A 27,574-nucleotide genomic window follows, 5' to 3' on the forward strand; every position below is an offset into this window, starting at 1 on the left:
ATTTGGAAAGATGTCTTGGTACATTTTACGCTCCAAATAGATGGTTATGATGATATAATAGATGGTGATGAGTTGAAGGAGCGAGTTAGGGATTGGGCAATGAAGAAGATGGCCACCCAGTTTCAGACTTGGAAGAAACACCTATACACGACATATGTCAAGAAGAACATAGCACCAGATTTTACTGTCCCAGGCCCGATCTCAAAGCAGAGGCCCTATTGGGATGAGTTTGTACAGTACAAGACTTCAAAAGAGGGTGTAAGTCGGGTGATAAAGAACCAACGTAATGCCCAACAGAAGACATACCACCATACCTTGGGATCAGGTGGCTACCCGACTGCCATTAAGAAGTGGAACAAAATGGAAGCAGGCCTTCTTGCCAAGGGTATCAGACCAGAATCACTCGAGTGGGGAGAACGTGCAAAGAATTGGTTTTTCGGTCATGGGAGAACACTAGACCAGGAGACAGGAAAGTGTGTTTATGGCGCAAGACTGCAAGAAGCAGCAGAAAGATTGTTTTATGCTCAGAGAGCTACTGCTAGTGGTGCGTTCAGGCCCAACAGAGAGAAGGATGAGCTGACATACGCCATCGGGACTATTGAACATGGTGGCCAAACTAGAGGCAAAGGAAGTGTCTCATGGGAGCATGGATTCCCTCAGGACAGACCTTCCTACAAAAGTCGCCAGAGAAAGAAGGAAGAAGAGGCACAGCGGCTCCAGAGGTTGGAGGAAGCGGTGCGTGAAGCACAGGAGCGGGAAAAAAACCTTGAAGCGAGAATGCAGGAGGAAATCAGAAGGCAAGTGCAAATAGCTGTGAGTGCAAGCAAGCAGGCATCAGAGCCAGGAATCAACATTAGCCAATCTGTTCAGTTGAAAAGCAGCTGCGCTTCCACGGAGATACCAAATCAAGGGGACACAGGACTGCGCTTCCCTGTGGATGACGTCACTGAACCTTGTACAACGTGTGAGCTACACATTCCGAAGGAGAATTCCACAATCAAGGTGGCTATCGGTCTTGTTAATCCTATCGACCGAACCAAGACACCAAGGATTCATGGGAATATAATCCAAGAAGGATATGCTACCATCTCGGTAGATAAAGCTGAAAAAGGTTTTAGTGATTTGCCTCTTGACATTCCTGGAGGTGATGGCGAGAAGACTCTAGGAGAAGCGGAGAAGACATTCATTCTATGGCGCAAGCGCTACATCATCATTCCAGGGATGGCGGCTCCACCTCCTCCTGAACTACCTCACCATAGGTACGTGCGGATGAAAACACTACATCATTAATTTGTATTGGCTTAAATAATTAATAATCTGCTCATAATAATATGTCATTCCTTTTTTTGTAGCAGATCCTCCCCCAACCTAAATCCAATTGTTCAATCGCCAGATCATCATAGTGCTCTGTACGATGACATTGTGTTGGAAGGCAAGGCTGCATCCACACCATCTCCAAGGAGGTCTCCAACGCCGCTGCCGCCACCTCCAAGGAGGTCTCCAACGCCGCTGCCAACACCTCCAAGGAGGTCTCCAACGCCTCCCCCGCCCCTGCCTACCAAGAAGCCTAGCAAGAGGCCAGCCCCTCAAACGAAGAACCAATCCCCGCCTGTAAAGAAAGCCACCGTGAAACCAAGGGCTATTCCCAAAATAATATCTGAAGAGAAGGAAGAAGGAGCTGATGTATATAAAAAAAGACATGTCTAGATTCTATGACAAACTTAAAATGAATCAAGAAGCAAGGAGAAACCCGGAGAAACCGTACTTCTTCGTAGCTCCAGATATTCTAAGAAAAAAGGTGACTTCTTACCAGCAACAATAGCGGGAATCTCGTAAGCCATCCAAATCAATGTTATCGGACTATGACCGCACTCTCACCAAGTCAATTGAGGCGGCACAGAAAAAGAAGCGGGCAGGGAAAGGAGTTGCCCAACTCGGACAACAAGCGCACCAATCAATCCCCCCGCTAGTTGTTGGTAATGAATATGGTTCGAATTTAGGATTAATGCATCAGGCAAACATACCTCTGGATGTCGATTTGGATCACCTTGGTGAATTTCTTGATGAGACTGGTCTCGACCTTTACCAGATGTTTGGTGATGGAAACATTGAGAGTGCGGCGGAGGTTGATATTTGGAAGAAAAAATTTGTACTAGGCCAGAGTCTATACAACCCTCAAGCCTTATCTGATCTGGGGACGCAAATGTACCTGCTAAACAAGTGGTACATGCAGGCGTCTACCAGTAGAGACTTCTGCGTTGGTGTCAGAATTAGAGACGAACATTGGTTCCGTGGCGATGATGTTATGTATGTTGACTTTGCAGAATTTCATCAACTATGCCACCTGACCTCTCTGGACAAAGTTATCATTAGCTGCTATTGCCTGTAAGTAATAATTCTTTTGATCTATTATTAAACTCATCATATGTGTGTATATGCATATAAATTATCCTAACAAGTACTATATATATGCAGATTTACAATGACAGAGCTCAGAAAGGAAGGCTGCAATGAAATTGGTTTTGTTGATCCCCATATAGTATTCAAAGACCCAATTACTCTAAAGACTAATTAGAAGTCTGAGTCAGAGAGTAACCTCATGAACTTCTTAGTGAACCAACGCCACAAGAAGGATATACTCTTTCCCTATAACTTCAAGTGAGTGTTAATCATGTCGATCATATCCTTAATGGCTCATATGTTGATTCTAGTTAATTAATGAGTGTTATGCGTTATATCCTATAAACACATGCAGCAATCACTGGATATTGATGGACATCGATCTGGTAAAAAGTCACTTGATAATCTATGACTCGATGAGAAAACCACAACAAGACTACCAAGATATGATAGATATTATCCAGAGGTAATTTTGGGATCTCTAGCAACTATATATACACACAAACATGATGATTAACTATATCTGATGATGTGGCAAATTTTTTATTGGGCAGTGTTTGGAAAACCTTTATTGAGAAGCAACACATGGAAAAATACAAAGCGCCACTGAATGTAATCCCTTTGAAAGTAAGTCCCCTGAATCGTATCATCTTTATTAATTAAACATATAGCTTTCACCGGATCACCAGATTGGATGACAAATCTTTTTCTCGTAAAGTGGTGTCTGAGGCAGGAACAGGGGAACAACTACTGTGGTTACTATGTTTGCAAGTTTATCAAGGTGCTCTCCCAAAGAACTCCTACAGAGAGACTCAAAGTACGTTAAAAATACACTATATATTCATTTAATTATTATTATTGATTGTGTTACTATGTCTTTATATATATATATATATATATATATATATATATATATATATATATATATATATATATATATACATATATTAATTTATTTTCCTTTAATTCAAACCTGTAGACTCGATGGTTGGAGGAAAAGGTCATACGGCAAGACCAAATCAAAGCAATTCAGGAGTCTATAGCCGGATTTTTTAATGAGCAGGTCATCGATTCCAAGGGCGAGTTCTACTTCGACCCAACACTGCCATTGAAGCCAAGCTAGAGGATGCGAGGAAACTTGTTATGTCACAACAACTGTAATGCAATCTTTTGTAATATATGCACATGAAATATTGTAATATATGCACATGAAATAATATAATGTAAAATACACATATGCATGCATGCATGTAAATATATATATGATGCATATATATATATATATATATATATATATATATATATATATATATATATATATATATATATATATATATATATATATATATATTTCTATGCTTTCTATGCTTGAATTGTGTGATTTAATACGTTCATTGTGCTTGAACCGAAACATACTATACGCACGTATAAATGTATAATTAGCAGCGTACAATACGACTTCGAAAACCTATTTTGAAAAGAAAATAAAAAAATGAAAAGAAAAGAAAAAAGAAAAAAACCTTTAGTCCCGGTTCATATTACCAACCGGGACTAAAGGTGCCGGCCATCGTGGCATGTCAGGAGGCACCTTTAGTCCCGGTTGGTGTTACTCACCAGGACTAAAGGTCCTCCTTTAGTCCCGGTTCCTGACCCGGGGCTAAAGGACCCCCCTTTAGTCCCGAATGCTTGCTCTCGGGTGGGGAACCGGGACTAGAGGGGGTTCCCCACCGGGAGTAAAGCTCGGTTCTCTACCAGTGGTACAACATAGGGATACAAGTCGTTCTCACATGCATCTCATCCACCTCTACCTACTGCGTGGTCACGCTCTTCGCCAGATTCCTTGGTTGGTCCACGTCGAATCCCCGGAGAACAGTCAGATGGTATGCGAGCAACTGAACCAAAAATAACAAAATTTGTTCAGTCAACAGAAAACTGTATTTGTCAGTAAAATTGAAAGGTGAAAAGGGAGGTCTGAGGACTCCACACAATTTTTTTTATTTACAAAAAAAAGTAAACAAAACAAGCTTAGACTAACCTGTAATGGAATTATGTTAATCACTGGCTGGAGACAATCTGCAACCTCTGGAACTTCAATGACTCTGCAAGATCCACTGGGACATACAGCCGAGGCGTCTCCCCTCTAGCACATCACTATCAGGCGCCCCTTGCGCGAAAGGAGCTGCTGAATCACCGACTGCTGCTTGCTGCAAGAGGTGGAAAACCAACCGGCTCAGGGATTTCCTGTTATTAAGCATAACCAAAACCAACCTGGTTCTTTTCGAAAACTCGGCTTCTTCATTACCTGAAGCATGCGTCACGAGTCGCAATGACAATGATGGGAAGGTTCTCGTCCACCAGGGCCAGCGGCCCATGCTTCATCTCACCGGCAAGCATGCCTTCGCTGTGCATCAGCGCGACCTCCTTGACTTTCAGAGCACCCTCCAGTGCGGTGGCATAGTTGTAGCCTCTTCCAAACACAAGGAGTGACTCTGAATCGATCAGTGACGAGGCAAGTTCCTTCATTTCAACATCAAGTTTGAGAACTTCGCTAACATTGCCTGCACCATAGGATATACATACACATTTTGGAGACGTCAGTCAAAAACAGCCTTTTGCTTGACTGCATAGCACAAAGATCTAGTTCAACGTACTTGAAAGGTTGTTAAGTCCACTGATGATAGTATCCCTTCTAGCTTGAGTAGATATTTGATCGGATCCAATAGCCAACGCCATCATCGCCATGGCTACTATTTGACTTGTATATGCCTGCAAGATTGTCAGGTGTTGTTGGGACTTCTTTCAGTTATGATGAAAACGGATAGCTAAAAAGAGGAGCACGTTGCAAAGGGGCAACTTATATAGACCAACCTTTGTACTGGCAACACCAATCTCACAACCAGCATTGATATGAACTCCGCAGTGTGTTTTTCTAGACAGTGTGCTTCCAACAGTATTTGTTATGCCAACACAGAGAGCTCCATTTTCCAGTGCATAATCAAGAGCAAGGAGGGTATCTGCTGTCTCCCCAGACTGACTAACAAAAACTGCAGTGTCTTCTCTGTAGATGGGACCTTGTCTGTCCAGCAAGTCACTTGCAACCTCCATAGTCACAGGAATACCTATCATCCAAATAAAGCAAGGAGAAAGGCAAAACCTAAAGGATCAATAACTAAATTCTGATTGCTTTGACAAATTCCAAACTTTTCTTGGTAAAGACAATACAGCTGGAGTAATTGATTGGGCTTACCAGTCAGTTCTTCCACAAAAGGTCTTGCAGCTAAGGCAGCATTGTAACTTGTTCCGCAACCAATAAAAACCACCCTTCTACAGCGCCTAATTGTTTTGAGATATTCCTTCAGTCCACCTAGAAGAACCCCACCATCCTTCAGTCTACCCCTCATTGTTGTTTTCAATGAATGTAGCTGTTCATGGATTTCTTTTTGCATGAAGTGGTCATAACCTCCTTTCTTTATTTGCTCAACTTCCATCTCAAGAACAGACAATGCTCGTTGCACAGATGCTGGCTTCTCTTTGTGAGGGTCAAACTTGAGGATCGAGACGCTACCATCCTGCAATGCTTAAACCAATTAGGCATAGAAGGTTGGAGATTATATTTCTTGTACACAACATCATGGCGAGTTGTTGACAGGGGAGAACTACATCGATGATTATCAAGGCCTAGACACTGTAAAGTTATAATTATAATAGACGAACACTGGTAACACAAACCAGCAAAATGCATGTAACATAACAAACAAACAATACCTTAATATGAACAATTTCATTATCTTCAAGAGCTAAATAGTTCTTCGTGTGCTCTACAATAGCACATAGATCACTGGAGAAGAATAATTCTTTGGGCTTTCCATTTGTTGTCAAGGTTTTGACATCATGTAATGATTTCCCATTCTGTTGACCACTCAATTCCTGAAACACAAGAGATAATGGTCATGATTTTTACATTCTATATTTCTATAGGAAAGGGTTCAGATTCAAAAAAGAGGATTGTAAGATTTATAGAGCGCAATAACAAAAGATGAAGTATGGTAATGTAAAATATATTACTAAAAAGGTTGCTCATAAATAATATCAATCTCATAAATAATATCAATCTCTTGAACTACCTAACCCCATGGTTCTTATGGTCAAAACACGTGGCAATTAAAAAGTTTGTTACTATATGAAGAGTTTCCCTTGATGAGAGAAAATATATGATAACAAAAGGCAGTTATAGGGTATTATCCGATGGCTTGATGCAAATAATGGAACTAACATCTTCTTTAGGGCATTATGTTTACAAGTAACAACTATGCTGTTTTCCCATGTCAAATATTTTTGAAGTAGATGACGGCAAGAAAAAATTAACTTAGGTCCCATTTTAATGGAAAATGTAGCTCAGTACAAACACACAAAAAAGATTAGTTTAATTTGCTCATATTAAATCTACCCAAAAGCCTAAAAGGTATAAGGATGTTATTTCACTCACATTGACACCAAGTATCAGTTGGCTGCCTCGTTTGCATGCAATCAATTCATTGGTATAGTGTGGACTTTTAAAGATAAGTGCGTAGGCTCCTTCAAGCTGCCTCATGACTTCCATAACAACTTGGCTAAACGTCACATCACCTGAGGAAATGGAAATATAGTAAGGAACTGCCATAACTAGAAGTCACCGATGGGTTCAGTCAACATGAATTATTTTGTAATGCAATAATGACTATTCTTCCAAGTTTGTAGTAGTCTGCACATCTCTAAAATGCTAATAGAAGTGTTTAGCATAAATAGCATAGATGTGTATCAACTATTGCCTCATCTACTTCCTAGGAGACAACATTAATAATTTAACCATCATGCAACGCCCAAAGGATATACTAACTTACATGAAACTACAGATTAAATGGTCCAGAATATCAAAGGGTATTATATTTTCAGCTTTTGTCTACGACAGCAATATTGCAATTTCAAGGATATAAACACACTACCTTCTTCATCATGAGATTTATCAAAAACGAACTTTGCTAGCTTAGGGATGACTTCTGTGTCCATATCATGTTAGCCCACAGGATCACCGGCTCAGGTGAGTTGATCACTCACCAGTCTTACCGAGCACCCGCTAGTGTTGCCGAGCACCCACTAGCTAAGCCGACCACGAACAAGCGTTGTCCGACCACACACACCATGGCTAGAGGTTGAAGAAGAGGGAGAACAGAGCATACACACACAGCCAGAGACACCAGCGTTGGCGGGAGCCCTGTATAGGAGATGGCAAATCTGAACTCTCTTTACTGAGTTGCAGTGGCAAACTATTTATACAACTCTATCATATCTAGTCCTAGTACAGCTGCCATGCTGCTACAGTTACTAGATAACACAGCAGGACTGACTTCTGCGCCTGTCCTTGCATGTGGCTACAGTGCGGTAGGTGAGCCATTCGGCGCCTGCCTCTGCAGCGGCTACAGTACCACAGCAGGGAGCCTTTTCGACGCCGCCTTCCCTTGATGTGTGTTCACACAAGGAAGTAGTAGATTATCTAACAATTTTTCCCCTAATCCTACTGCTATCCCTTGTACCCCCTCCATGCCGATCATCTCCTTTAGCTCCGTGAGTCGAAGACGTCCGAGCGTCTTGGTGAGGGCGTCCGCGAGTTGCCGACCAGTTTCGACGAACTCGATGACGATCTGCCCTCCATCAACATAGTCCCTGAGGAAGTGGAACTTCACGTCAATGTGTTTGCTCCGATCGTGTAGAACCGAATTCTTCGCAAGGGCGATGGCGGTCTGGTTGTCCACCATCAGTGCTGCTGGGTGAGCTTCCATGCCGGTCAGCTCGCCTAGCAGCTGGCGTAGCCACACAACTTGGCACGCCGCTGTGGCCGCTGCTACGTACTCTGCCTCGCACATAGATAGCACCATCACCTTCTGTTTCAGCGACAACCATGAAATTAGAGCCGACCCGAGGAAGACGAGCACGCCAGAGGTGCTCCGTCGTCCGTCGATGTCCCCCGCCATGTCTGCATCGCTGAACACAGTGAGCTGCAGCCCACTCCCGCTGGTCTTGGGAAAGATGATTCCATGATCCACCATCCCCTTGACGTAGCGCAGTAGCCGCTTCACCGCAACCCAGTGATCCTCTCTGGGATCCTCCATGAAGCGAGTGACATAGCCCACGGCGAACGTAATGTCCAGCCTCGTGTGGACTAGGTAGCGCAGACCGTCGACGATGCTCCGGTAGAGTGTTGCATCTACCTTCGCCGTGGTGCTGGCCTTCGTCAGCTTCAGCCACTCCTCCATTGGAGTCACGCATGGCTTGCACTCAGCCATGCCGCTCCGCTCCAACAGCTTCAAGGCATACGCGCTCTGACCGAGCATGAGTTCCTCCTTCCCTCCTCCATCGGAGTCACACATGGCTTGCACTCAGCCATGCCACTCCGCTCCAACAGCTTCGAGGCATACACGCTCTGACCGAGCGTGAGTTCCTCCTTCCCCTATCTCACCTCAATGCCGAGGTAGTAGGAGAGTGCGCCGAGATCGCTCATTTGGAAACGAGCCGCCATCTCGTGCTTGAAGCTGTTGATGTCCTCCGTGAGTGCGCCGGTGATGATCAAGTCATCCACATACACGCCGACGATGAGCTCCTCCTTCCCCTGTCACTGCATGTAGAGCGCGTGCTCGGTTGCGCACCGCTAGGACCCAAGCTCGCCCAGCGTGGCGTCAAACTTGGCATTCCATGCTCATGGGGCCTGCTGCAGCCCGTAGAGCGCCTTGCGCAGTCGGAGCACCCTGTGCCCCTCTCCCTTGATGGCGAAACCTGGAGGTTGCCAAACAAAGACTATCTCCGCCAGCTTGCCATTGAGGAAGGCTGATTTAACGTCCAAGTGATGGACGCGCCAGTCCTTTGCTGCTGCCAAAGCTAGTAGCAAACGGACAGAATCTATGTGCGCTACTAGCGCAAAGACTTCCTCGAAGTCTATGCCCTCACGCTGTACAAAGCCTTAGGCGACGAGGCACGCCTTGTGCTTGATAATGGCATCGAGCTCGTCCTGCTTGACCTTGTACACCCACTTCAGGCTGATCGGACGGCATCCTAGAGGTGGATTGATGAGCTACCATGTCTCGTTTTCCTCGATCGCCTTCATCTCCTCCAGCATCGCCCGCCGCTTGTTTACATCGTGCTCGGCTAGCACGAACGTGGGTGGTTCCTCTGCGTTGATGAGCAGCGGCTCTGCGTCATTGAGCAGCCTACCTGCCAGGCCTGAGGGCCCTGTGCCGTCGATGATGTCATCCAGCCTACGGAACTGCACCTTCTCACCTTCGTGGAAGGTATCCACGAACTCAGTGATGTCACTTGGAGGTGAGGCGAACTTGATCAGTGTTGATGGAGTTCCCTGTTCCGCCATAGTGCTCGGCACAGCACCTGGAGTGCTCGGCACCCTGGTTGTAGTGCTCGGCACTGCTTCTGGACGGCTCGTCACTACTCCTGCAATGCTTGGCGCCACAATAGGAGTGTTGAGCCTCAGTCTTGGAGTGGTTAGCACCACTGCAAGACCTCTTGGCTCTGCTACGGGAGTGCTCGGCACCCGTCTTAGAGTGGTTGCCTCCACTGCAGAACCTCCTGGCACCACTCCTGGCGTGCTCGGCATCCCTCCAGGAGTGCTCGGCACTCCTCCCGGAGTGATCAGAGTGCTCGGCATCCCTCCTGAAGTGCTCGGCACTGCACTAGGAGTGCTCGGCTCTACCGCTGGAGTGCTCGGCACACCTCCCAGAGTGCTTGGCACCTCTTCCCCAGCATCTCCACCACCATGGATGACTAGGTGCTCGAAGATGAAGGTGCTGGAGAAGCCGCCAGCTTCCCCCGTGCTCGAACTGTTCCAGTCCCAAGATGCCTTCTCATCGAACATGACGTCGCGCGAGATAAGTACCTTGTCTTCGCATGGGTCATAGAGCCGGTATGCCTTGGTACCCTCCGTGTAGCCTAGGAACACCATCGGTGTGCTCCTGTCCTCCAGCTTGGTGAGGATCGGCTTTGTCTTCCTAACGTGGCCGATGCAGCCGAATGTCCGGAGGAAGGACACGCTCGGCTTGCGCCCATACCAAGCTTCGAATGGCGTCTTTCCCATCAGGGCCTTGGTCGGAGCGCAGTTGAGGATGAACACCGCCGTGGTCACCGCCTCACCCTAGAACCTTGCTGGCATGCCTTTGGCCTTCATCATGGATCGAGCCATGCCGACCACCATCTAGTTTCGCCTCTCCACCACGCCATTCTGTTGTGGCGAGTATGGCGCGGTGTGGTGTCACACCACACCCTGATCCGCGCAGTATGCAATGAACTCCACCAAAGTGAATTTGCCGCCGCGATCAGTCCTCAGCACGTGGAACTTCTTGCCGCTCTCGGCCTCCACGCGCATCTTGAACTTCTTGATCGCCGCCGCGCTTCATCCTTGCTCGTCAAGAGTTGCAGCCACATGTAGCAACTACAATCATCCATGAGCAGGAGGAAATACCGCCGACCACCGTTTGTAGCTGGCGTGATCGGCCCACAGAGGTCACCGTGGATGAGCTCGAGAGCGTCCTTCGCGCGATACTTGGCTGCCTTTGGGAATGGTAGCCACCTCTGCTTCCTGGCCAGGCAGCTGTCACACAGCTCGCCTCCGTGCTTGATGTGGGATAGCCCTCGGACCATCTTTTCTAGCCGACCAAACGCGTCAAAGTGAGATGTCCAAACCAGGCATGCCACAGCCAAGGCTCCTCGGTGTGCCTTGCCGCCAGGCACACCGGATGCTCTACCTTCAGGTCGAGCAGGTACAATCGGTTTAGGGACCTCTTCACCATGGTGAGAAGTCGCTGCTCCCGGTCCCTGATCCTAAGGACTCCGTCCTTGATCAGTACCTCGCTACCACGCTCATCCAGCTGACCAATGCTGATGATGCTGGAATGCAGCTGCGGGATGTAATATACATCTGTTAGCGCGCGGTGCTCCCTGTTCTGGCACCTGAAGATGATGGTATCGCGCCCTTGGATTGCCACCCTTGAGCCGTCACCAAACTTCACCGTACTGGTAACATCGTCGTCGAGCTCGGAGAAGGATGCCGTGGAGCCCATCATGTGGTTGCTGGCGCCAGAGTCCAGGTACTTGTCCTGGTCGGCGCCCTGGTCGGCCCCTGGTCGGCGCCCACACATCCGAGGTGAACTTGGGCGCGTGGTTCGTCGAGGTTGACAGTCTTCAGGGCCTTCCCAGGTCCTTCCACCATCGTCGCCTCTTCCCTCTCCTTGGTCTCGACGTCGTGCAGTGCACAGAACATCGCCATCAGGATAGTGGCCTCATCGACATCATCAGCTTGCGCCAGATGAGCCTCAGCCTTCTTCTCTTGCTTGCGATTTGGGCACTCCCATGCCCAATGGCCCGTCTTCCCGTAGTGCCGGCAGGCGTTGGGGTCGACCTGCTTCTTCTTCTCCGAAGAAGCCTTGCCACGGCGTTTGACATCGCCACCACGGCTAGAGAAGGCTGCCTTCCCGGAGTTCCTCCAAGCAGCCCACTCCTCTTCTATAAGCAGCAGTTTGCCGCTGTCCTTCGTTGCTGTCTCCTGCTCCAGGCGCTCGTCCACCGCCCGTAGATGGCCTGTCACATCCTCAATGGTGAGGGTGGACAAGTCCAGCATCGTCTCTATGGAGAGAGCGATCTGGATGTACTTTGCCAGCACGGAGTGGAGGTACTTGGAGACTGCCTCCTCTTCGCCGATGGTGACGCCGTGGCTCTTCAGCTTGCTGATGAGCGTCTGCAGGCGGAGGGAGAAGTCCACCATTTTACCATCCTTAAACTTGAGGTTGGCGTACTCCTACTTCAGAAGCTGAGCTGTCGCCTTCTTTGCGCGATCGGAACCGATGCGCATCGCCACAATAGCCTCCCACGCCTCCTTAGCAGAGCTCTTCGCTCCCAACGGCTCCCTGTACTCGGCCGGTACAACAACGAGGATAACCTCCAACACTGACATGTCATCTTTCTCATTGTCGGTGCCCTTCTCAACAGCATTCCAGAGCCGTCAGGCTCTAAGCTTGACTTTCATGGTCACCGACCACTCTCCATAGTTGGTGTGAGTCAGCGTTGGCCAACTAGTGCCGCTGACCTCCCGCACCGTACGAACAACGACCTCCGGTCATGGCTAGGCAGCCACAGCAGTGCCACTGCTGTCGCCCATCTCCGAACCATTCATCATCGCCAGCGGTTAGTCCGGCGATGGCGCTTGTACGGCTTCGATACCACTTGTTAGCCCATAGTATCACCGGCTCAGGTGAGTTAACCACTCACCAGTCTTGCCGAGCACCCGCTAGTGTTGCCGAGCACCCACTAGCTAAGCCAACCACGAACAAGTGTTGTCCGACCATACACACTATGGCTAGAGGTTGAAGAAGAGGGAGAACAGAGCATACACACACAGCCAAAGACATTAGCGTTGGCCTGAGCCCTGTATAGGAGATGGCAAATCTGAACTCTCTTTACTGAATTGCAGTGGCAAACTATTTATATAACTCTATCATATCTAGTCCTAGTACAGCTGCCATGCTGCTACAGTTACTAGATAACACAGCAGGACTGACTTCTGCGTCTGTCCCTACATGTGGCTACAGTGCGACAGGTGAGCCGTTTAGCGCGTGCCTCTGCAGCGGCTACAATACCACAGCAGGAAGCCTTTTCGGCGCCGTCTTCCCTTGCTGTGTGTTCACACAAGGAAACAGTAGATTATCTAACATAGCAGACTCAAAGGTGAACCCGTGCCTAGTTAGTGTCTCTTTCAGGACCTGAACAGATATGAGAGAAAAATCAAGTTAGACCTGTAATTTACCTAGTTATCATATGCTGCCACGTTAGTTTACAACGGAATCTGGAGGATGCACATGATCACATACATTGAAGTTTATGATGGTTCAAACTTGAGTGTCATAAATGTCCATAAACACAAGATCAACTTTTGAAATCTAACATTGAGTATTGCGGGAAATTTACATAACTAGAAAAGGAAATTCAGGATTGCGGTGGATAACCTGCAGAACTGAAAAGACAGTTCTTGAAATTCCATTTGTTACACAGTAAATAATGTACTGCAGTAACCATTCATAAGTATTACATATGATATTCGAAACTAAAGGGCAGATTCTCTGCTTAAAAAATTGGAGGGAGGATAAGGAGACATCCCATGTGAAGGGAGCTCAAAGCAAGTGTTGGTACAGGCATGCGATTTCAATGATCCATGTGCACACACAACTGTAAAGACTATATAGAACAAAACAAACAATACAATGCCGCAAGATTCCATCAAACAATGTCACAGTAACAAGTATGTCGCCATATGGAATGAAGAACATGCAAGAACTGTATTATATTATATACAACATCATAACGACAGAGTAAGCAGACCTCATAGTTGGTGATAATGCCATTGTGGACGACCAAGAACTCATCACCGGCACCAGACGATTGGGGGTGGCTGTTCCTTGGAGCAGGCACACCGTGCGTGGCCCACCTGGTGTGGGCAATCCCAGCATGCACACTGAACGCAGCATCCAGGTTCACATCCTTCTCATCAACCTCTGGAAAAAGGGAACACGATCACGGAAGCTGGAGTAAGATTTAGCTTCTGACCTACTCCTATAGTTCATGGTTGCGAGCATTACAGGACGACTACTACAGAAAGGAATACCACCAAAAGTGCGATGGAAAGTTGTACAGCATGAGCTTGCGAGGAAATGCAGAAAGGGAGAGCTTCAACACTACCAGAAACAGTAGAATTGCCGAGTGCCTGAGGGTTTGCCGAGTGTATTTCATCGGGCACTCGGCAAACATCCCATTTACTGAGTGTATTTAATGAAACACTCGGCAAACATATAGCACTCGGCAAAATCCAACTTTGCCGAGTGCCTAATAAAAAACACTCGGCAAACTACAACAAAACTCTCGGCAAACACGGACACTCGGCAACGTGGAGTCACGTGCGCTGGGCGTGCAGCGGCCATCTGACGGCCGTTGGGTGCGCCGCCCTGCCGTTAGAACTTTGCCGAGTGTCCGTTAGAGACACTCGGCAAAGACAAGGTATGCCGTGTGTTTTTGGTTGACACTCGGCAAACTGATATTTTGGCCGAGTGTTTTTTGTTTGCACTCGGCAAAGTATTGTTGTTGCCGAGTGTTTTTTAATGGCACTCGGTAAAATAATAAATTTTTTTCCTCTCCTGCCCTCCAAACTTTTTCTACTCTCCACATACAACATGTGGTACTACATGTTAAAATTTGGTATATTTCTCGATCTGTTTGCTATATTGAAGTAATTTATTGCATTTAGAGGAATTTTTTTGTTTAAGTCAAATTTGAACTGCAAGTGATACAAATAATGGAATAAATTGAGTGGAGAAATCATATTCATGTTATTGAGTCCATTTTGGGGCCTTACTCGGGAAATGAAAAGAATTTTCGAACATTTTGTTCAGGAAACACGACCACCACGAACGTGTGGCCGGATGGTTTTTAAATTCTAAAAAAAGCAAACGAAGTCTGAAAATGACGAGATTTGTCAAGATCTCCTGATATCATACGTGGAGACTGTGGAAAAAATTGAGAAGGTTTCGCACAATTTGTCACGTACGACCTTTACAAACCAAAGCATCTCCGAAGAAGAATCGTAGCGTTGAGAATGATCCGGTAAGATTTGGAGTCAAAGTGACGGTCGAATTGGGGTTTGACTTCAAAACTTTTTGTATAGGCAATAGACAACATAGATTGGTTCACGTCAAATTTTAGTAATTTTTCAGATCCGTTTGATAATTTTAATTTATTAACCTCAATTATAGAATTTTAATTGATATATATTGAATTTGAGCTATAACTGCATGAAATAATGGATTAATATTCATAGAAAAATCAAATATGCATTGTTGAGTGAATTTGACAAGGTATTTTTAAAGTACATTGAAACAAATTTAGTAGAACAAGCTGTGAAGAAGGAGGACGGTGGAGCATGAAATATCGATTTATTTTGCCGAGTGTTTTCTACCTGACACTTGGCGAAAAGAATATTTGCCGAGTGTCATATAGGGGACACTCGGCAAATTCGTCGACCGGCCCCACTGCACAGTATCGGGCCGTAATGAAAATAAAAAAATAATGCCGAGTGCCCCAGATCTTGGCACTCGGCATACTCCTTCATATGCCCCCAGCGGTTAGCACCCCCGGCCCTCACCCTCGCGCACACAACACGCCGCACCGCACCGCACCGCACGCCGCCACCCCCCCCCCCCCCCCGCCCCACTGCGCCCCGCCGCGCCCGGCCCTTCACACACACACCACACCGCACGCCGCCACCCCGCGCCGCCTCCCCGCCCCACCGCGCCCCGCCACCGGCGCGGCATCGCTGCCCCGCCCCCGGCGCCGCCCGCCCCGGTGCATCCCGCCCCGGGCACCCCGTCCCGCCCCCGGCGCGGCCCGCCCCCGGCCTCCGGCTCCCTGCAGTATCCCTCTGCCCCGGTAAGATTTTCATCGTAAGCACATCATTATTTTCAGAAACATCTTGCGATCTGAATATTTAGTGTCATAGAGCATTAAGCAAACAAATTTAGTACATAGTCGTATCATCTCTGCCGCGTCCTCGCTCTTGCAGCAAATCGCCGGAGCAGACAGGGTGATTTGTAGTTTAAAACAAAAGGCATTCAAATTGTTATCCATAGCTTTGAAAAAGAAAACTACTATGTGGACCATACTGTTTCATTCCAGTTAGGCAAAAAAGAAGCTACTGCTTTATTGTTATCCATAGCTTTGAAAAAGAAAACAATATGAGCAGTGCAAAAGCTATTAGTACCAGGTGATTTGTAGTTTAAAACAAAACACCGCACAAAGCTACCAGCTACACAAGATATTAGTACAGTACATAAGAAAATGACGAGGGTGGAAGACAATAGAACATATTTAACTCCTAGTTACAATTAGTAAGACAATTATAAGAGTGTAACTTAAGTAAACTGATACATTTTGATAGAATGAAATGTCCTGGCTACATGAACAGTACCACTAGGGACCAACGCCTGCTGTGAGGCTTCATAGTTTATGGCAAACAAGAAATAAGTAAATTAATCCATTTTCAGTGAATAAAATCTCAAGGCAAGTTTGAAATAAGTAAATTAATCCGTTTTTGAGAGAATGAAATCTCATGGCAACATGACCGGTGCCTGCCGGGAGGCTTACTGTCTAGCCACTTCTTCTAGCTAGAATTACTAAGACAAATAGAGGATTGTATGATACATATAAGTCCACTAATGATCATGGCATACCTTGTAGCTGTAACAGATAGTGCACATGCAAATGTTAGCAATCTAAACATGCACTGACTATATGCGTGTCTCAACTTGCAGGTTTTTGCCGCCGCTCCCTGCCCCTCCCTACCGCCTGGTTCCACCTTGCCCTCCAGCCGCCCCATAACTTCGAGTTGCCGTGTTTTTGCAAGGTATAAGATGTGCATGTGGTTGTCGGCCATCATGCTGTTTGTTTGGTGTGGATGTGGTTGTCGGCCATTGTGCCGTTTTATTTGTTGCAGGTTTTGGAAGCCTCCCCGTGCAGGGGAGGTGCTGCCGAAATTTAGATTTGACACTACTACGTTCCTTTTATTGCAGGAGAGGCTATTGCAACATCCTCGACTCGTCACTTTGCAGGACAGCAAGGTGAGGCATAAAAGACCCTTCTTTCCATATCATGTTCGTATATCACGTAACCTAGCTAGGCATCTCCTGTTCGAAAGAGATACGGTTGGAAATATGCAGATCTTTGCATATCTATAACCGTATCTGTTTCAAATTGTCCACGTTTTTTGGATAGCCCGAGGATATGTAGATGCGGTTAGTTTCCATGCTCTACTCCGATCCGTGATGGAGTTTTGGCAGCATCTCCCTGTTGTTCTCCGGATACACAATCTCCCTTCCAGGACGTGTATTTGGAGAACAGCGGGGAGGTGCTGCCGAAATTCTGTCTTGGATAGGAGTAGAGCATTGAAACTAACCCCATCTATACATCTTCGGGTGGGATTAGGACCTATCTTCACCTATTAGATAGTATAGGATCGTGTAGATGCAACGTGATTTTTTATATTACTCGCTGATATGCTAGAGGATGGATGACCGTGAGTGGATGTACACGGGCCGCTTTAGTCAGTCTTCGTGGACCGAAGAATGGATTGACAAGACCGATGCTTTCTTGGAACGAGCATTTGCAAGGGTTAAAGGAGCTAGTGTCACTTGGTGTCCCTGCAGCAAATGTGCAAACACGCGTCGGCAAAACAAGCTGGTCATGGGTAAACATCTTTGCAAGAATGGATTTACGGCAGACTATACCAGGTGGATCTACCATGGTGAAGCCGATCGTGGGAGAGACGAGGTCGTGAGACAACGCATCGAGGAATATGATGGGGATGCCGGGGTAGGAGACATGTTAAATGACTATCATGAAGCATGCTTCGATGAAGGATGTAGGGAGGAGGAGCCAGAGGCTACCGCAAAGGCGTATTACGACATGTTGTCTGCGGCACAGCAACCCCTTCACAGGCATTCCAAGGTTTCTCAATTGGATGCCATAGCACGCCTAATGGCAGCATGAGTCAAGACGCCTTCGATGTTATGCTCATAATTATTGGCAGCCTGCTCCCAGATGGTCACATCTTGCCAAAGAGCATGTATGAGGCACAGAAACTCCTTCGTGCACTTAAGATGCCATACGAGCAGATGCATGCTTGTCCGAAGGGGTGCATCTTATTTAGGAAAGAGTATGCGGAAGAAAAGTACTGTGTGAAGTGCGAATCGTCTAGGTTCCTAGAGGTAGCCTCTGGTGATGGTCAGAAGAGGAAGCTTGTAATTCCCGTGAAGATCCTACGGTACCTTCCTTTCATACCGAGGATCCAACGGCTTTACATGACTGAGGAATCCGTGAAATAGATGACATGGCACAAAAACGAACGTCGATACAATCCTGAGAAGATGGTACACCCATTCGATGGTGAAGCCTAGACAAGGTTTGATGAGATTCATTGTGAGAAAGCTCTAGAGGCTCGTAATGTACGTGTTGCACTGGCAACAGATGGGTTCAATCCTTATGGAATGGTGGCTGCCCCGTACACCTGTTGGCCCATGTTCGTTATCCCCCTCAATCTCCCCCCTGGCATCCTCTTTCAATGACAGAACATATTCTTGTCGTTGATAATTCCAGAACACCCGAGGAATAATATGAGTGTGTACATGGAGCCTCTGATTGATGATTTGGTCCATGCTTGGGAGGAAGGGGTATGGACATATGACCGAGCTACAAAGACAAACTTCAAAATGCATGTTTGGTACCAGTACTCCATGCATGACTTGCCGGCATATGGGATTTTTTGCTGCTGGTGTGTTCACGGGAGGTTCCCATGCCGGTATGCAAGGCTTCTCTTATGTTCATTTGGTTGACAAAGGGTGGCAAGTATTCTTCGTTCGACAAACATCGACAATTCCTCCCTTCTGACCATCCATTCAGACTAGACATCAAGAACTTTACGAAAGATGTCATAGTTAAAGACCCTGCACCGCAGATGATGACAAGAGCCACGGTTCATGCTCAGTTAGATGCTCTCGAGGTCAATAAACAAGAAGGTGGTTTTGTGGGATATGGCGAGCAACATGCCTGGACTCAGAAGTCGTGCTTGTGGAACCTCCCCTATTTTGATATCTTCTTCTTCCACATAACATTGATGTAATGCACACTGAAAAGAATATCGCCGAGGCAATTTTTGGTACAATCATGGACATTCCTGATAAGACAAAGGATAACGTTAAGGCTAGAGTGGATCAAGTGAGGTTATGAGACAGACCAAAGCTGAACATGGCGCCTCCCAGAGCCGGCAAGTCGTGGAGAAAGCCTAAGGCCGATTTCGTCCTGATGAGGGCCCAAAGGAGGGAGGTACTAGAATGGCTCCAAACGTTAATGTTCCCTGATGGGTATGTAGCGAATCTGAAGAGGGGAGTGAACTTAGCTACTATGCGAATCAACAGGCTCAAGAGTCATGATTACCACATATGGCTTGAGCGCCTACTTCCGGTGATGGTTCGAGGCTATGTCCCTGAGCATGTCTGGTAGGTGCTAACGGAGTTGAGCAATTTCTTCCGCCAGCTTTGTGCCAAGGAGTTATCTCGTACCGTGGTTGCAGAAATGGAAAGAATGGCATATGTGTTGCTCTATAAGTTGGAGAAGATTTTTCCACCTGGCTTCTTCAATCCGATGCAGCATATGATTATGCACCTCCCATATGAAGCACGAATAGGGGGTCTGTGCAGGGTCATTGGTGCTATTCAATTGAGAGATGTCAAAAGGTTCTTCGAACTAAATGTAAAAATAAATGCAAAATTGAAGCATCCATTACAGAGGCATACATTCTGGAGGAGGTGTCAAACTTCACAACAAAATACTATGCTGACAACCTTCCTAGCGTGCATAATCCACCCCCTCGTTACAATGCCGGCGAAGATGAATCGAGCCTTAGCATGGAGTACTGGTGAGGATCGGCTTTGTCTTCCTAACGTGGCTGATGCAGCCGAATGTCCGGAGGAAGGACACGCTCGGCTTGCGCCCATACCAAGCTTCGAATGGCGTCTTTCCCATCAGGGCCTTGGTCGGAGCATAGTTGAGGATGAACACCGCCGTGGTCACCGCCTCACCCTAGAACCTTGCTGGCATGCCTTTGGCCTTCATCATGGATCGAGCCATGCCGACCACCATCTAGTTTCGCCTCTCCACCACGCCATTCTGTTGTGGCGAGTATGGCGCGGTGTGGTGTCACACCACACCCTGATCCGCGCAGTATGCAACGAACTCCACCAAAGTGAATTCGCCGCCGCGATCAGTCCTCAGCACGTGGAGCTTCTTGCCGCTCTCGGCCTCCACGCGCATCTTGAACTTCTTGATCGCCGCCGTGCTTCATCCTTGCTCGTCAAGAGTTGCAGCCACATGTAGCAACTACAATCATCCACGAGTAGGAGGAAATACCGCCGACCACCGTTTGTAGCTGGCGTGATCGGCCCACAGAGGTCACCGTGGATGAGCTCGAGAGCGTCCTTCGCGCGATACTTGGCTGCCTTTGGGAATGGTAGCCACCTCTGCTTCCTGGCCAGGCAGCTGTCACACAGCTCGCCTCCGTGCTTGATGTGGGATAGCCCTCGGACCATCTTTTCTAGCCGACCAAACGCGTCAAAGTGAGATGTCCAAACCAGGCATGCCACAGCCAAGGCTCCTCGGTGTGCCTTGCCGCCAGGCACACCGGATGCTCTACCTTCAGGTCGAGCAGGTACAACCGGTTTAGGGACCTCTTCACCATGGTGAGAAGTCGCTGCTCCCGGTCCCTGATCCTAAGGACTCCGTCCTTGATCAGTACCTCGCTACCACGCTCATCCAGCTGACCAATGCTGATGATGCTGGAATGCAGCTGCGGGATGTAATATACATCTGTTAGCGCGCGGTGCTCCCTGTTCTGGCACCTGAAGATGATGGTATCGCGCCCTTGGATTGCCACCCTTGAGCCGTCACCAAACTTCACCGTACTGGTAACATCATCGTCGAGCTCGGAGAAGGATGCCGTGGAGCCCATCATGTGGTTGCTGGCGCCAGAGTCCAGGTACTTGTCCTGGTCGGCGCCCTGGTCGGCGCCTGGTCGGCGCCCACACATCCGAGGTGAACTTGGGCGCGTGGTTCGTCGAGGTTGACAGTCTTCAGGGCCTTCCCAGGTCCTTCCACCATCGTCGCCTCTTCCCTCTCCTTGGTCTCGACGTCGTGCAGTGCACAGAACATCGCCATTAGGATAGTGGCCTCATCGACATCATCAGCTTGCGCCAGATGAGCCTCAGCCTTCTTCTCCTGCTTGCGATTTGGGCACTCCCGTGCCCAATGGCCCGTCTTCCCGTAGTGCCAGCAGGCGTTGGGGTCGACCTGCTTCTTCTTCTCCGAAGAAGCCTTGCCACGGCGCTTGACATCGCCACCACGGCTAGAGAAGGCTGCCTTCCCGGAGTTCCTCCAAGCAGCCCACTCCTCTTCTATAAGCAGCAGTTTGCCGCTGTCCTTCGTTGCTGTCGCCTGCTCCAGGCGCTCGTCCACCGCCCGCAGATGGCCTGTCACATCCTCAATGGTGAGGGTGGACAAGTCCAGCATCGTCTCTATGGAGAGAGCGATCTGGATGTACTTTGCCAGCACGGAGTGGAGGTACTTGGAGACTGCCTCCTCTTCGCCGATGGTGACGCCGTGGCTCTTCAGCTTGCTGATGAGCGTCTGCAGGCGGAGGGAGAAGTCCACCATTTTACCATCCTTAAACTTGAGGTTGGCGTACTCCTACTTCAGAAGCTGAGCTGTCGTCTTCTTTGCGCGATCGGAACCGATGCGCATCGCCACAATAGCCTCCCACGCCTCCTTAGCAGAGCTCTTCGCTCCCAACGGCTCCCTGTACTCGGCCGGTACAGCAACGAGGATAACCTCCAACACTGACATGTCATCTTCCTCATTGTCGGTGCCCTTCTCAACAGCATTCCAGAGCCGTCAGGCTCTAAGCTTGACTTTCATGGTCACCGACCACTCTCCATAGTTGGTGTGAGTCAGCGTTGGCCAACTAGTGCCGCTGACCTCCCGCACCGTACGAACAACGACCTCCGGTCATGGCTAGGCAGCCACAGCAGTGCCACTGCTGTCGCCCATCTCCGAACCATTCATCATCGCCAGCGGTTAGTCCGGCGACGGCGCTTGTACGGCTTCGATACCACTTGTTAGCCCATAGTATCACCGGCTCAGGTGAGTTAACCACTCACCAGTCTTGCCGAGCACCCGCTAGTGTTGCCGAGCACCCACTAGCTAAGCCAACCACGAACAAGTGTTGTCCGACCATACACACTATGGCTAGAGGTTGAAGAAGAGGGAGAACAGAGCATACACACACAGCCAAAGACATTAGCGTTGGCCTGAGCCCTGTATAGGAGATGGCAAATCTGAACTCTCTTTACTGAATTGCAGTGGCAAACTATTTATATAACTCTATCATATCTAGTCCTAGTACAGCTGCCATGCTGCTACAGTTACTAGATAACACAGCAGGACTGACTTCTGCGTCTGTCCCTACATGTGGCTACAGTGCGACAGGTGAGCCGTTTAGCGCGTGCCTCTGCAGCGGCTACAATACCACAGCAGGAAGCCTTTTCGGCGCCGTCTTCCCTTACTGTGTGTTCACACAAGGAAACAGTAGATTATCTAACATAGCAGACTCAAAGGTGAACCCGTGCCTAGTTAGTGTCTCTTTCAGGACCTGAACAGATATGAGAGAAAAATCAAGTTAGACCTGTAATTTACCTAGTTATCATATGCTGCCACGTTAGTTTACAACGGAATCTGGAGGATGCACATGATCACATACATTGAAGTTTATGATGGTTCAAACTTGAGTGTCATAAATGTCCATAAACACAAGATCAACTTTTGAAATCTAACATTGAGTATTGCGGGAAATTTACATAACTAGAAAAGGAAATTCAGGATTGCGGTGGATAACCTGCAGAACTGAAAAGACAGTTCTTGAAATTCCATTTGTTACACAGTAAATAATGTACTGCAGTAACCATTCATAAGTATTACATATGATATTCGAAACTAAAGGGCAGATTCTCTGCTTAAAAATTGGAGGGAGGATAAGGAGACATCCCATGTGAAGGGAGCTCAAAGCAAGTGTTGGTACAGGCATGCGATTTCAATGATCCATGTGCACACACAACTGTAAAGACTATATAGAACAAAACAAACAATACAATGCCGCAAGATTCCATCAAACAATGTCACAGTAACAAGTATGTCGCCATATGGAATGAAGAACATGCAAGAACTGTATTATATTATATACAACATCATAACGACAGAGTAAGCAGACCTCATAGTTGGTGATAATGCCATTGTGGACGACCAAGAACTCATCACCGGCACCAGACGATTGGGGGTGGCTGTTCCTTGGAGCAGGCACACCGTGCGTGGCCCACCTGGTGTGGGCAATCCCAGCATGCACACTGAACGCAGCATCCAGGTTCACATCCTTCTCATCAACCTCTGGAAAAAGGGAACACGATCACGGAAGCTGGAGTAAGATTTAGCTTCTGACCTACTCCTATAGTTCATGGTTGCGAGCATTACAGGACGACTACTACAGAAAGGAATACCACCAAAAGTGCGATGGAAAGTTGTACAGCATGAGCTTGCGAGGAAATGCAGAAAGGGAGAGCTTCAACACTACCAGAAACAGTAGAATTGCCGAGTGCCTGAGGGTTTGCCGAGTGTATTTCATCGGGCACTCGGCAAACATCCCATTTACTGAGTGTATTTAATGAAACACTCGGCAAACATATAGCACTCGGCAAAATCCAACTTTGCCGAGTGCCTAATAAAAAACACTCGGCAAACTACAACAAAACTCTCGGCAAACACGGACACTCGGCAACGTGGAGTCACGTGCGCTGGGCGTGCAGCGGCCATCTGACGGCCGTTGGGTGCGCCGCCCTGCCGTTAGAACTTTGCCGAGTGTCCGTTAGAGACACTCGGCAAAGACAAGGTATGCCGTGTGTTTTTGGTTGACACTCGGCAAACTGATATTTTGGCCGAGTGTTTTTTGTTTGCACTCGGCAAAGTATTGTTGTTGCCGAGTGTTTTTTAATGGCACTCGGTAAAATAATAAATTTTTTTCCTCTCCTGCCCTCCAAACTTTTTCTACTCTCCACATACAACATGTGGTACTACATGTTAAAATTTGGTATATTTCTCGATCTGTTTGCTATATTGAAGTAATTTATTGCATTTAGAGGAATTTTTTTGTTTAAGTCAAATTTGAACTGCAAGTGATACAAATAATGGAATAAATTGAGTGGAGAAATCATATTCATGTTATTGAGTCCATTTTGGGGCCTTACTCGGGAAATGAAAAGAATTTTCGAACATTTTGTTCAGGAAACACGACCACCATGAACGTGTGGCCGGATGGTTTTTAAATTCTAAAAAAAGCAAACGAAGTCTGAAAATGACGAGATTTGTCAAGATCTCCTGATATCATACGTGGAGACTGTGGAAAAAATTGAGAAGGTTTCGCACAATTTGTCACGTACGACCTTTACAAACCAAAGCATCTCCGAAGAAGAATCGTAGCGTTGAGAATGATCCGGTAAGATTTGGAGTCAAAGTGACGGTCGAATTGGGGTTTGACTTCAAAACTTTTTGTATAGGCAATAGACAACATAGATTGGTTCACGTCAAATTTTAGTAATTTTTCAGATCCGTTTGATAATTTTAATTTATTAACCTCAATTATAGAATTTTAATTGATATATATTGAATTTGAGCTATAACTGCATGAAATAATGGATTAATATTCATAGAAAAATCAAATATGCATTGTTGAGTGAATTTGACAAGGTATTTTTAAAGTACATTGAAACAAATTTAGTAGAACAAGCTGTGAAGAAGGAGGACGGTGGAGCATGAAATATCGATTTATTTTGCCGAGTGTTTTCTACCTGACACTTGGCGAAAAGAATATTTGCCGAGTGTCATATAGGGGACACTCGGCAAATTCGTCGACCGGCCCCACTGCACAGTATCGGGCCGTAATGAAAATAAAAAAATAATGCCGAGTGCCCCAGATCTTGGCACTCGGCATACTCCTTCATATGCCCCCAGCGGTTAGCACCCCCGGCCCTCACCCTCGCGCACACAACACGCCGCACCGCACCGCACCGCACGCCGCCACCCCCCCCCCCCCCCCGCCCCACTGCGCCCCGCCGCGCCCGGCCCTTCACACACACACCACACCGCACGCCGCCACCCCGCGCCGCCTCCCCGCCCCACCGCGCCCCGCCACCGGCGCGGCATCGCTGCCCCCGCCCCCGGCGCCGCCCGCCCCGGTGCATCCCGCCCCGGGCACCCCGTCCCGCCCCCGGCGCGGCCCGCCCCCGGCCTCCGGCTCCCTGCAGTATCCCTCTGCCCCGGTAAGATTTTCATCGTAAGCACATCATTATTTTCAGAAACATCTTGCGATCTGAATATTTAGTGTCATAGAGCATTAAGCAAACAAATTTAGTACATAGTCGTATCATCTCTGCCGCGTCCTCGCTCTTGCAGCAAATCGCCGGAGCAGACAGGGTGATTTGTAGTTTAAAACAAAAGGCATTCAAATTGTTATCCATAGCTTTGAAAAAGAAAACTACTATGTGGACCATACTGTTTCATTCCAGTTAGGCAAAAAAGAAGCTACTGCTTTATTGTTATCCATAGCTTTGAAAAAGAAAACAATATGAGCAGTGCAAAAGCTATTAGTACCAGGTGATTTGTAGTTTAAAACAAAACACCGCACAAAGCTACCAGCTACACAAGATATTAGTACAGTACATAAGAAAATGACGAGGGTGGAAGACAATAGAACATATTTAACTCCTAGTTACAATTAGTAAGACAATTATAAGAGTGTAACTTAAGTAAACTGATACATTTTGATAGAATGAAATGTCCTGGCTACATGAACAGTACCACTAGGGACCAACGCCTGCTGTGAGGCTTCATAGTTTATGGCAAACAAGAAATAAGTAAATTAATCCATTTTCAGTGAATAAAATCTCAAGGCAAGTTTGAAATAAGTAAATTAATCCGTTTTTGAGAGAATGAAATCTCATGGCAACATGACCGGTGCCTGCCGGGAGGCTTACTGTCTAGCCACTTCTTCTAGCTAGAATTACTAAGACAAATAGAGGATTGTATGATACATATAAGTCCACTAATGATCATGGCATACCTTGTAGCTGTAACAGATAGTGCACATGCAAATGTTAGCAATCTAAACATGCACTGACTATATGCGTGTCTCAACTTGCAGGTTTTTGCCGCCGCTCCCTGCCCCTCCCTACCGCCTGGTTCCACCTTGCCCTCCAGCCGCCCCATAACTTCGAGTTGCCGTGTTTTTGCAAGGTATAAGATGTGCATGTGGTTGTCGGCCATCATGCTGTTTGTTTGGTGTGGATGTGGTTGTCGGCCATTGTGCCGTTTTATTTGTTGCAGGTTTTGGAAGCCTCCCCGTGCAGGGGAGGTGCTGCCGAAATTTAGATTTGACACTACTACGTTCCTTTTATTGCAGGAGAGGCTATTGCAACATCCTCGACTCGTCACTTTGCAGGACAGCAAGGTGAGGCATAAAAGACCCTTCTTTCCATATCATGTTCGTATATCACGTAACCTAGCTAGGCATCTCCTGTTCGAAAGAGATACGGTTGGAAATATGCAGATCTTTGCATATCTATAACCGTATCTGTTTCAAATTGTCCACGTTTTTTGGATAGCCCGAGGATATGTAGATGCGGTTAGTTTCCATGCTCTACTCCGATCCGTGATGGAGTTTTGGCAGCATCTCCCTGTTGTTCTCCGGATACACAATCTCCCTTCCAGGACGTGTATTTGGAGAACAGCGGGGAGGTGCTGCCGAAATTCTGTCTTGGATAGGAGTAGAGCATTGAAACTAACCCCATCTATACATCTTCGGGTGGGATTAGGACCTATCTTCACCTATTAGATAGTATAGGATCGTGTAGATGCAACGTGATTTTTTATATTACTCGCTGATATGCTAGAGGATGGATGACCGTGAGTGGATGTACACGGGCCGCTTTAGTCAGTCTTCGTGGACCGAAGAATGGATTGACAAGACCGATGCTTTCTTGGAACGAGCATTTGCAAGGGTTAAAGGAGCTAGTGTCACTTGGTGTCCCTGCAGCAAATGTGCAAACACGCGTCGGCAAAACAAGCTGGTCATGGGTAAACATCTTTGCAAGAATGGATTTACGGCAGACTATACCAGGTGGATCTACCATGGTGAAGCCGATCGTGGGAGAGACGAGGTCGTGAGACAACGCATCGAGGAATATGATGGGGATGCCGGGGTAGGAGACATGTTAAATGACTATCATGAAGCATGCTTCGATGAAGGATGTAGGGAGGAGGAGCCAGAGGCTACCGCAAAGGCGTATTACGACATGTTGTCTGCGGCACAGCAACCCCTTCACAGGCATTCCAAGGTTTCTCAATTGGATGCCATAGCACGCCTAATGGCAGCATGAGTCAAGACGCCTTCGAT

General features: G+C 47.3%; 1 pseudogene; it reads right to left on the reverse strand.

The window, feature by feature from the left end:
• Positions 1-4,208: 4,208 nt before the first annotated feature.
• Positions 4,209-21,735, reverse strand: LOC136470419 (glutamine--fructose-6-phosphate aminotransferase [isomerizing] 1-like; annotated as a pseudogene).
• Positions 21,736-27,574: the final 5,839 nt, after the last annotated feature.

The sequence above is a fragment of the Miscanthus floridulus genome, chromosome 8 (genome assembly GCF_019320115.1).
Source record: "Miscanthus floridulus cultivar M001 chromosome 8, ASM1932011v1, whole genome shotgun sequence".
Classification (NCBI taxonomy): Eukaryota; Viridiplantae; Streptophyta; class Magnoliopsida; order Poales; family Poaceae; genus Miscanthus; species Miscanthus floridulus.